The sequence below is a fragment of the Bidens hawaiensis genome, unplaced genomic scaffold (assembly GCF_021521415.1).
Source record: "Bidens hawaiensis isolate Kalapana, Puna unplaced genomic scaffold, B.hawaiensis_p1.1 tig00004192_1, whole genome shotgun sequence".
In the NCBI taxonomy this organism is placed as follows: Eukaryota; Viridiplantae; Streptophyta; class Magnoliopsida; order Asterales; family Asteraceae; genus Bidens; species Bidens hawaiensis.
In genome coordinates this window covers 693,697-702,761 of record NW_027491249.1, presented here as the reverse complement: position 1 = coordinate 702,761, position 9,065 = coordinate 693,697, and positions in this window count along the sequence as shown.

Below are 9,065 nucleotides of genomic sequence, written 5' to 3'. Positions count from 1 at the left end.
ATGGTATGATTATGTGATTATCTAGAACTCACTCAGCGTAGCTGACTTTTAGTATGCACGCAGGTGAGTAGGATGAGGCAGCTCGCTTGAGGAGACACATGGCACTGAACAAGAATCTGGCATCTGAAGACTTATGATGTTTTAATTTAATGCTTTAATGTTGAAAGACAAAGGTTGTTTTGAGACAAGTTATGAATTATGTAAAGTTTTATGAAAGTTTTATTTTCCGCGTAAATGTTTTACTTAACTCTGATATTTAGAACTGTGTTTATGAGTAAATCCAACACGAAAGTAGGGCTACCGGTAACGGGGCCTTACAAGTTGGTATCAGAGCAAAGTTCGAGAGATTTAAGCATCCTACGTGCTTAGACTCGAACAGAGTATGGGATATAAGTAAGAAAGGAAAGAAGATGCCAGTTCAAGAATGCCATGTGTTGCTCAAGCAAGAACAGTAAAGGTAAGGTGTATGATTAAATGATATATGTTAATGAGAAAGGAAAGATATGTGAACGGCAGGGATAGGAATAATTGATTGTTTACTTTGACAAACTGCTTAAGTAGGACCAGCACAAATAGACTCATAAAGGGAAGTGTATAGGACACGGAAAGTAACGTGATCAGCTAGTCACAACTGGCCACTGTTATTACCTGTTAGCCTTACTATCCTTGTACTAAATAGTTCCTTGAGTGATGATGTTTGTGTTTTCCCCTTTAGAATACAAATGGCTGGAGCTGGAGAATTTGTTGAAACTGGGGGTCGCACTGGGCGTCGTGGCAGGCCTCGTCTTGTCCGGCAACCCTCGGTAGAAGAAGCTTCCCACACCGAAGATGAAGGAAGCGCAACTGGAGGAGACCAGAACAACAACGAGGAAGTTCAACTTAGCCCTGCAGTTCAAGCAGCCATTGTTCAAGCTGTAGTTGCTGCTGTGAAGAACCTGAATCCCGAAGGATCTGCTGGAAGCCGTGAACGAACTGCTGAAGGGGCGGGGGGTGATGGTAGGAAGGATGGGGAAGGTGAAAGAGGGGCCTCGAGTGGGGATAAGTCTGTGAAAGTCGATGATAGGAGAAGAGGACAAGGTGGGTGCAGCTATAAGTCCTTCAAAGGATGCGACCCGCCAAAGCTGACCGGGTTGGGAGACGCAATCGCTACTCTCCAATGGATAACCGCTATGGACAAGGTTATCCGCATTAGCGAATGCCATCCCGTCCAAGCTGTGGGTTATGCTACTCAGTCATTCGTAGATGAGGCTATGTATTGGTGGGAGAGTGTGGAGCAGAGGAAGACCCGTGAAGAGATCAAAGAGATGAAGTGGGATGATCTGAAGGAGTTAGTGATGATGAAGTTCTGTGCTGACGCCGAGGTTGAAAGGGCGGAGATGAAATTCTTAAACTTGAAAGCTGGGACAACGACACACCGTGAGTACACCACCGAGTTCAATTGAATGTCCAGGTTGGTGCCCGATATGGTCAACACTGAGGCAAAAATGATCAAGTGTTATGTGAGGGGATTACCACAGAGAGTTCGCATGTTAGTCAGAACAAGTAAACCTACTACTTTCGATTCTGCTGTCGAACTCGCAGAAATGGTTTATGCAGACCTGGTTGCGGATGATGTGGTGGTGGGAGATGAGAAGAAAGAGAAGAAATGGGTCGCTCCTGCTAAACGACCCGGTACCCAGATATGGAACCCTAAGAACAAACAGCCGAGAGTTTGGGAGAACAGGTCGTGCAAGACTTGTGGCAAGGCGCACAGTGGTGTGTGTAGGTGGGGAAAGGGTTCGGATACATGTCATAAGTGTGGAAAGATACATGCCGGGGAATGTAAATTTGGGTCGAATGTTTGCTACAAGTGTGGGAAGGCAGGTCATTATGCTCATGAGTGCAGTTCTAAGCCTGCATGCTACAAGTGTGGTAAGACAGGTCACTTTGCTAGGGAGTGTACCGAGAGTGAAGCTGGAGGTAGTGGAAGGAAAGATGTTGATCAAGCCAGGCCAAGAACTAGAGCCTACATGCTGACTCAAGAACAAGCCAAGAGATAATAGAAGAAAGAAATGATAATGTATGGTTGTATGGTTACGAAAAGGGTACCGAGCCCTAATAATACTCGAGGTATGATGTATGGTTGTATGGTAACGAAGAGGGAATCGAACCCTACTAATATTCGAGAACTAGGGAACCGAACCCTACTAATATTCGAGGAAGAAGGGTATCGAGCCCTAATAATACTCGAGGAAAGAGGGTACCGAGCCTTAATAATACTCGAGGAAAGAGGGTACCGAGCCCTAATAATACTCGAGGAAAGAGGGTACCGAGCCCTAATAATACTCGAGGAAAGAGGGTACCGAGCCCTAATAATACTCGAGGAATGTAGGGCGTAATGCTCTTTATAACATAAGATATGAAAGTAAGTTAATACAAAAGAAAGTAAGAAAGTATGAAAGTAAGAAAGTATGAAAGTATAAAAGTATGAATGAAAGAATATAATGTTATGTGAATGGTATGATTATGTGATTATCTAGAACTCACTCAGCGTAGCTGACTTTTAGTATGCACGCAGGTGAGTAGGATGAGGCAGCTCGCTTGAGGAGACACATGGCACTGAACAAGAATCTAGCATCTGAAGACTTATGATGTTTTAATTTAATGCTTTAATGTTGAAAGACAAAGGTTGTTTTGAGACAAGTTATGAATTATGTAAAGTTTTATGAAAGTTTTATTTTCCGCGTAAATGTTTTACTTAACTCTGATATTTAGAACTGTGTTTATGAGTAAATCCAACACGAAAGTAGGGCTACCGGTAACGGGGCCTTACAAATCATAATATGCAATACAATCTGTGCAGTGCATTGACCTGATTAAACAGCGAATTAACAGTTCTGATTAACGGAATCGGAGGACGGAATTATGCCTGAATGTGTTAGTGTAACTCCTCACATGATCCGTTATGATCGATTATGACATTTCTAGGGTTTATGTGGATTTGGAGGTCTTTCAAACTTGATTATAAAAATTATTTAAAACCAGTTGTTAAACAAGTCTGTCACTTGCCTTAGCGGCTGGTGCATCCCTCGTTAGAACTTTATCTCAGCTATAGGCGCGAGTTCGAGTCCTGATCCACCATATTTTTTTTTTGAGTTTATGATAAAATAACCGAATTTACAAATTTACCCCTGACTTAACGAGAAAAAATTGATGGAGTTAGGAAAATGCACTAAAATGGCAAGTTTTAGCAACGTGAAGTAGCCATTTGCAATAAATTCAAAAAATGTACTAAAGTAGTGTAGTTGAACAAACTACATGTGCTAAAATGACACTTAACTCTAATTAAATTGAAAGTTTTCTAATATTTAACGTTATAACTTATGATAATTAAGTGTCACTTATGAATGCAATTATAGCTATTTATTTGTCAAACAACTTGTTTTAAATCACTAAAAAGAAAAAAAAACTAACATCGTCACGTTGGGTTATTAGAAATTCGAGCATCGAAAACTTACTAACATCACAGAAAAACATTCTTGCTCCGGTATATAAGACATTCCTATTGTGGATACTCTTACACGCTTGAGTTTCTTTTGAATCTAAAACATAAAAAAATTTTCTCCAAACTAATCTCATTTATTTTTTGTATACTTTGATTAGAAAAAAAGATTCACAATTAAATCTAGAATTTTATATATGATATAAGTTGTGTTATATAAATTTTATACAAATTAACGTTTTTAATATTTTTGATACATATTATAGAAAAGTGCATCTAACACCTTCAAAATAGTGTGAATCAAAAAGACGAGATCAAGTGATCAACTTAAAATCTAAAAGAACTGACCGATTAAGACATAGTATGACAAATCTTTAATGACAAGTCAGCATAAATAGTTGTTTTGAGTTAAGAGTAAGTAGCGACAGTGAAATAGTTAGACACGCACACGCTTCTATTTTAATTAGAGCAAATACTAACTAATATTTTTTTTACTTATCTTTCAGTTAAAATTACACTTCATCTAATAACATTATTGGAATATGAAATCATAAATCATAATTATCTATTATTTAAGTAAACTAGTTTTAGAGCCCGTATCACACACGGGATAATTCAAATTATAAAATTATAAGTAAAAAAAATTACATAGCGTATATGAAAAAAAAATGTATTACATCTATGCTTGAATCTATATAATGTGTACATAAATTGATTTTATTTATATATATCACAAAATGATTTTTTAAATGAACTTAATTAAAAAATGCCTGTGTAAAAACGTACCCGAGAATGCTTCTTTCTATTGAAAAATTCATTCTCGGTACCATATATGTATAATTGAAAGAATTTTGGTTATGAACCAATTTCGAAAATAAAACTTCTCATACGATAGTAGTTCTAACCACTCAGCCTAAATATAAAAGGAGCGTTACCTTTATTGATATATTTATCAATTTACCACCCATCAAAGGAAAGTAGAACATTAAATTTTAACAATGGATGTTCTTCAAGGGCTATGTTTTTATGAGCTACACCATGAAAAAGATTTTGATAAGTTTCAGAGGGCTTCTCGACTTTGTCATAATGACAACATAAAAAATAACATGTTAATCCATTCAATTTTGTGAATATTCATTTGAGCATAGTTTTGCATGACATGCTTCCCATACAACGTTCTGATCACAATTGAAGGAAAAATTAATGTTGACATAAATATTTCAAATTTGATAAAAGTTAGAAACATTGATAGGCATGGGGTGGCACGTCGAAAGTGTTCGCAATATTTTCTTATATTTTAATAGTTGAGGGAAAAATAGTCAGTTTGCCAAATCCCGAAACTTTATATTATTTCAAAAAATGCCCTTAAAAATAAATTTGAAACCCGAATCATGTTTAAACTTCTAACTTTCATACTTTTGACATTTTAAAGTCAACACTTTGAACCCATAACAAATTTGACGATAAATCTATTTTGCATTCTCAAACTTTTAAAAATACTCAAAATTTTCATTTTTGAACCGTTACAAATTTTAACCTAAATGCAGTTAACTTGTACCAAACAATCTATTTACCAACTTTTGACCCATAAAATCAAATTTAAGTTCCACAAGAATCCCGAAACAATTTTCATTTGAGAAACATGATTTGTTGTTGATTTTTTAAATTTACCAAGTATTTTGAAATATATAGTAAAATAATATGTTAATATTTATATTTATAAAAATATATAGATATTATATAAATATAGTGTAAAAGGAAAGTGAATCATTATTGATTTATTACGTGGTATATTAGTTTTGGAGGGAAAAAAATTATGAGAATTAACTAAAACATGACAAGTGTTCACATTTATTTTACTTTATTTGAATAGGTAGATGACAACTTTGGTATTGCTAAACCGCCATTAAGCCATTTGGCGACATCTTACTTATCCATAATATTTTTTTTTCTGTTTGTTTTTTCTCTTTTTGGTACCGTAACGAACATAAAGAAGCTGACCAAATGACAATTTTGTTTTTTCTCGTGTTTGTTTTAATTCCGATATCATAGCAGTCTCAACGCTCGGGACCAACAAAGCTCGGTTTTACCAACACCCGAGTTTGTCAACCGACATCACCCCATTGGTCCACTCAATTTTTAATTTTTTTCTCTTCTTTTAGCTACGGTAAGGTGACAAACGTAGCTGAAACCAACCGAATTCGTGTCCAGTTACCGCCACCTTGCCCGGTACCACCAACGTTTGAGTTTTACCATCGCCCGGGTTTACCAACCAACCAAACGCCGTTCTAAATAATTTATGTTTTTATATGTTAATTTGACGGATATATATTTTTTGGATGCTAAGGTTTTACCAATTGTGTATATATCGTAACGAACGTAAACGATACTAACTGAATCTGCGTCAACTCAGCTATGTAAGGCTCAGGCTTTACCAACGCTCATGTTCTACCAACACTCGAGTTTTAACGTTGAGGTTTTACCAATTACCCACCGCGCCGGGTGAAAATCTAGTTCAAAACAAAACTTATTGTCTACACGGCTACACATATTAAACCCAATTCCACACTCAGTTGGAGCCCATTAACAAAGTTGTAGCCCAGCAGCAAAGTGTAACATTTATAGCCAACAGAATCTTATACGGCCCAACTAAAATTATTGATTTATTTAAGTCAAAAAACTCTTTAATCTTGATCCATCTCATATAGAGACAGGCTACAACCGTTACCCAATTATACTAAATCCATAAAAAAGATTTATAACCGGGACACCCAAAAGCAATTGATATTTTTATGTTAACTCATCTAAGTATTTAGTCTATTTTATAACTAAATACGCCTGTTTAAAATAAACCTACATTAAACCAGTTATCCATTTAAAATAACATCACATATCGACACTATTATACATTTAATTGTTTCAATGTAATGTTAGAAATGCAAATCCAAGAGTTTAGCACCTGTTTTAATGAGGTATCATCTAAATTACTTTTGTTCATGTATATTGTGGGTCACTGTGACGACTTTTGTGAATTTAATATACAAAAAATACTAATGCTAGCTAAGATGCATGCATATTATTTTTTAGTTTTTAACAATGATGATAAAAAGAAAAAAAAAGGAAGAAGAAGAAGAAAAAGACTTTTAAGTATGAACTCCTCACTTACATTCATAAGTTTTGTCATGTTGAATGGCTTGTGAAGATTGATGATACAAACAAAGAAACATCTTGCATTAATTTTGTTATATCGTTTATTAAAGTTGTCAGTAGTAAGTATTGAGAAGTGTTTCTCACTTTCTCTTTTATGATGTGGAGTTCGATTTGCATCTCGAATGGGGGATTGATGATAATTGTATTTGTTAGATCTATGAAATGTTTCTTAATAATGTTTGTTCGTTTTCAAATTATGAAAGCCAATAGAGAACAAAAATGACATTTACTTTTCTTATTTATTTTCTAAGTGACGCATTTCATTATGTAGTTTTTTAACGTGTTTAATATTATAGTTTTATCATGTAATTCAACTCAAACCGAACCAAAAACTAGGTATTAATCGCTTATACCTATAAATGGTAAATACACAAATCCATACACACATATATGCATGTAAAGATACACACATAAAATTGTCAAAAAGTTACTTGCTTTGGAACTTGAGGTTAATGAGCCCACAAGATTTACCCTCTATACTTAAAAACCATCAGCATGCTTTATGTTTTCAAAAGTTAATTCAACAACCTCAAGCACAACTACAAACACAAATCATTTAAAAAAATAAAAAAATTAAAACTTGTCTTTCAAGAAATAATGAGAGAAAAAAACAGCATCTATTCTATAATTAATATGCTATAAATACATCATTATAGTAAATATCAACTTCCAAAAATAAATTAACTTCTTTTACAAGGCTATTCTTTATATCTTATTGTAATATAAACCAACATTCTCTTTATATTTCTTTGCTATCATGCTAATTTCACAACATAATATAAATATTTATATATTCAATTTCGTTTCGTCAAAATAAAGGTGTTAGTTTGGTTTTTGTGTTCGTTAAATCCAAAGGTGGTAGCCCCATGTTTTGGTTTATATATATATATCTTTTTAAATAAATTCTCTCTTGGAGACTCCACTTATATTTACATTGCTTTCAATCATCATTAAGAACGACATCGTACCCTTTGAAGTTGCCATGGTAAGCTAATGATATTATTATTCATCTCCTAATGTTATTATTCTTCATATATATGTAACTAAATTTTATGTAACGTTGCAGTCTCTTAGAATATTATTGTTTGGATCCGTTGCAAGACAAGTGAATGAAATGGCGGTTAATCCGGTCACAACGGTTACCACGATACTACATTATAGTCATCTCCTGCCTCGCGATCTCACCATGGGGTTAGAGAGACGTCGATTGATTCGTCATGAGTTGCTCAATCATAGTAACTTTTTGGTTAATATTATAGTTAATATTTTGACATGTTTTTGGTAGTTAACATTACATCACAATGCCGGCAGTATTCTGGATTCGTATGTTATGTTTTGAGGTTTGTAGTTAGTCAAGAATCATTTGATATGTAGTTTAAAACATTAATGTATATTCAATTTTGGTGTTGAAGATTCCTCATTCCATCTTACAAAAACCATCCAAATATTGGTTATGAAAGCATAAGGGATGACCAGTTTGTAATTAGTAGTGGTGGAGGTGTAAACTAGCTGAGCTCGACTAGGCTCGAGCCAACTCATTTAATTTACAGAGAGCTCGAACTCAAGTTTGGCTCGTTTCAAGCTATATTTTTAAAGTTCAAGTTCGGTCCGTGAGTATTTTTTTTTCAAGCCCAAGCTTGGCTCATGCTCAATTTCTTTATTATCTATTATATAATTAAATTAATATATATTTTTTATTTAGTTAATTTTATCATAGTTTTCATATATAATAATAGTTATTAAATACAAAAATATAATAACTTTTCTTGATTAATAATAGGCCTGCAAGCTAGCTTGAACTCGATAAGTGAAGTTTCAAGCAGGGGCTTGTTGACTAAACAAACTTATTTTTAGGCTTGAGTTTGTTTAAGCTCGGCTTGATTCGAGATTTTTACTAGTTAATCTTGAGTAACTTGCAAGCGGCTTAGCTCGTTTACACCCCTAACCGATACCGACCAAACACCATTGGTACCGCTATTCATTTTTCATGTTTTCGGTTTCGGTATTTTTTTGATATTATCAGTGGTACCATTACCGGTATTGGTTTATATTTTTACTCGTTTTTGGTATTGGTATTTTTCGGTATCAATATGATCACTAGTAGTCTAATAGCCATTAGTATTACCACTAATAATGATGGAAATTATGTGGCTTTATTTGACTATATCCACCAGCCACTTTCAAAGTCTAAAAGGAAACCCACCAATGTTCAAGTCAAACACAATTGGACCATTAATATTAATTGGTGGATGATGTGATTTTTTGGGGTTTCCGTGTAAAATCAAACCCTACGACCCATGAGACTAAAAGTGCGCAATTCGGGTCTAAACCTTACATCGGTTCTGGTTGGAACCGGTGTTGTGGTCAAACTAGT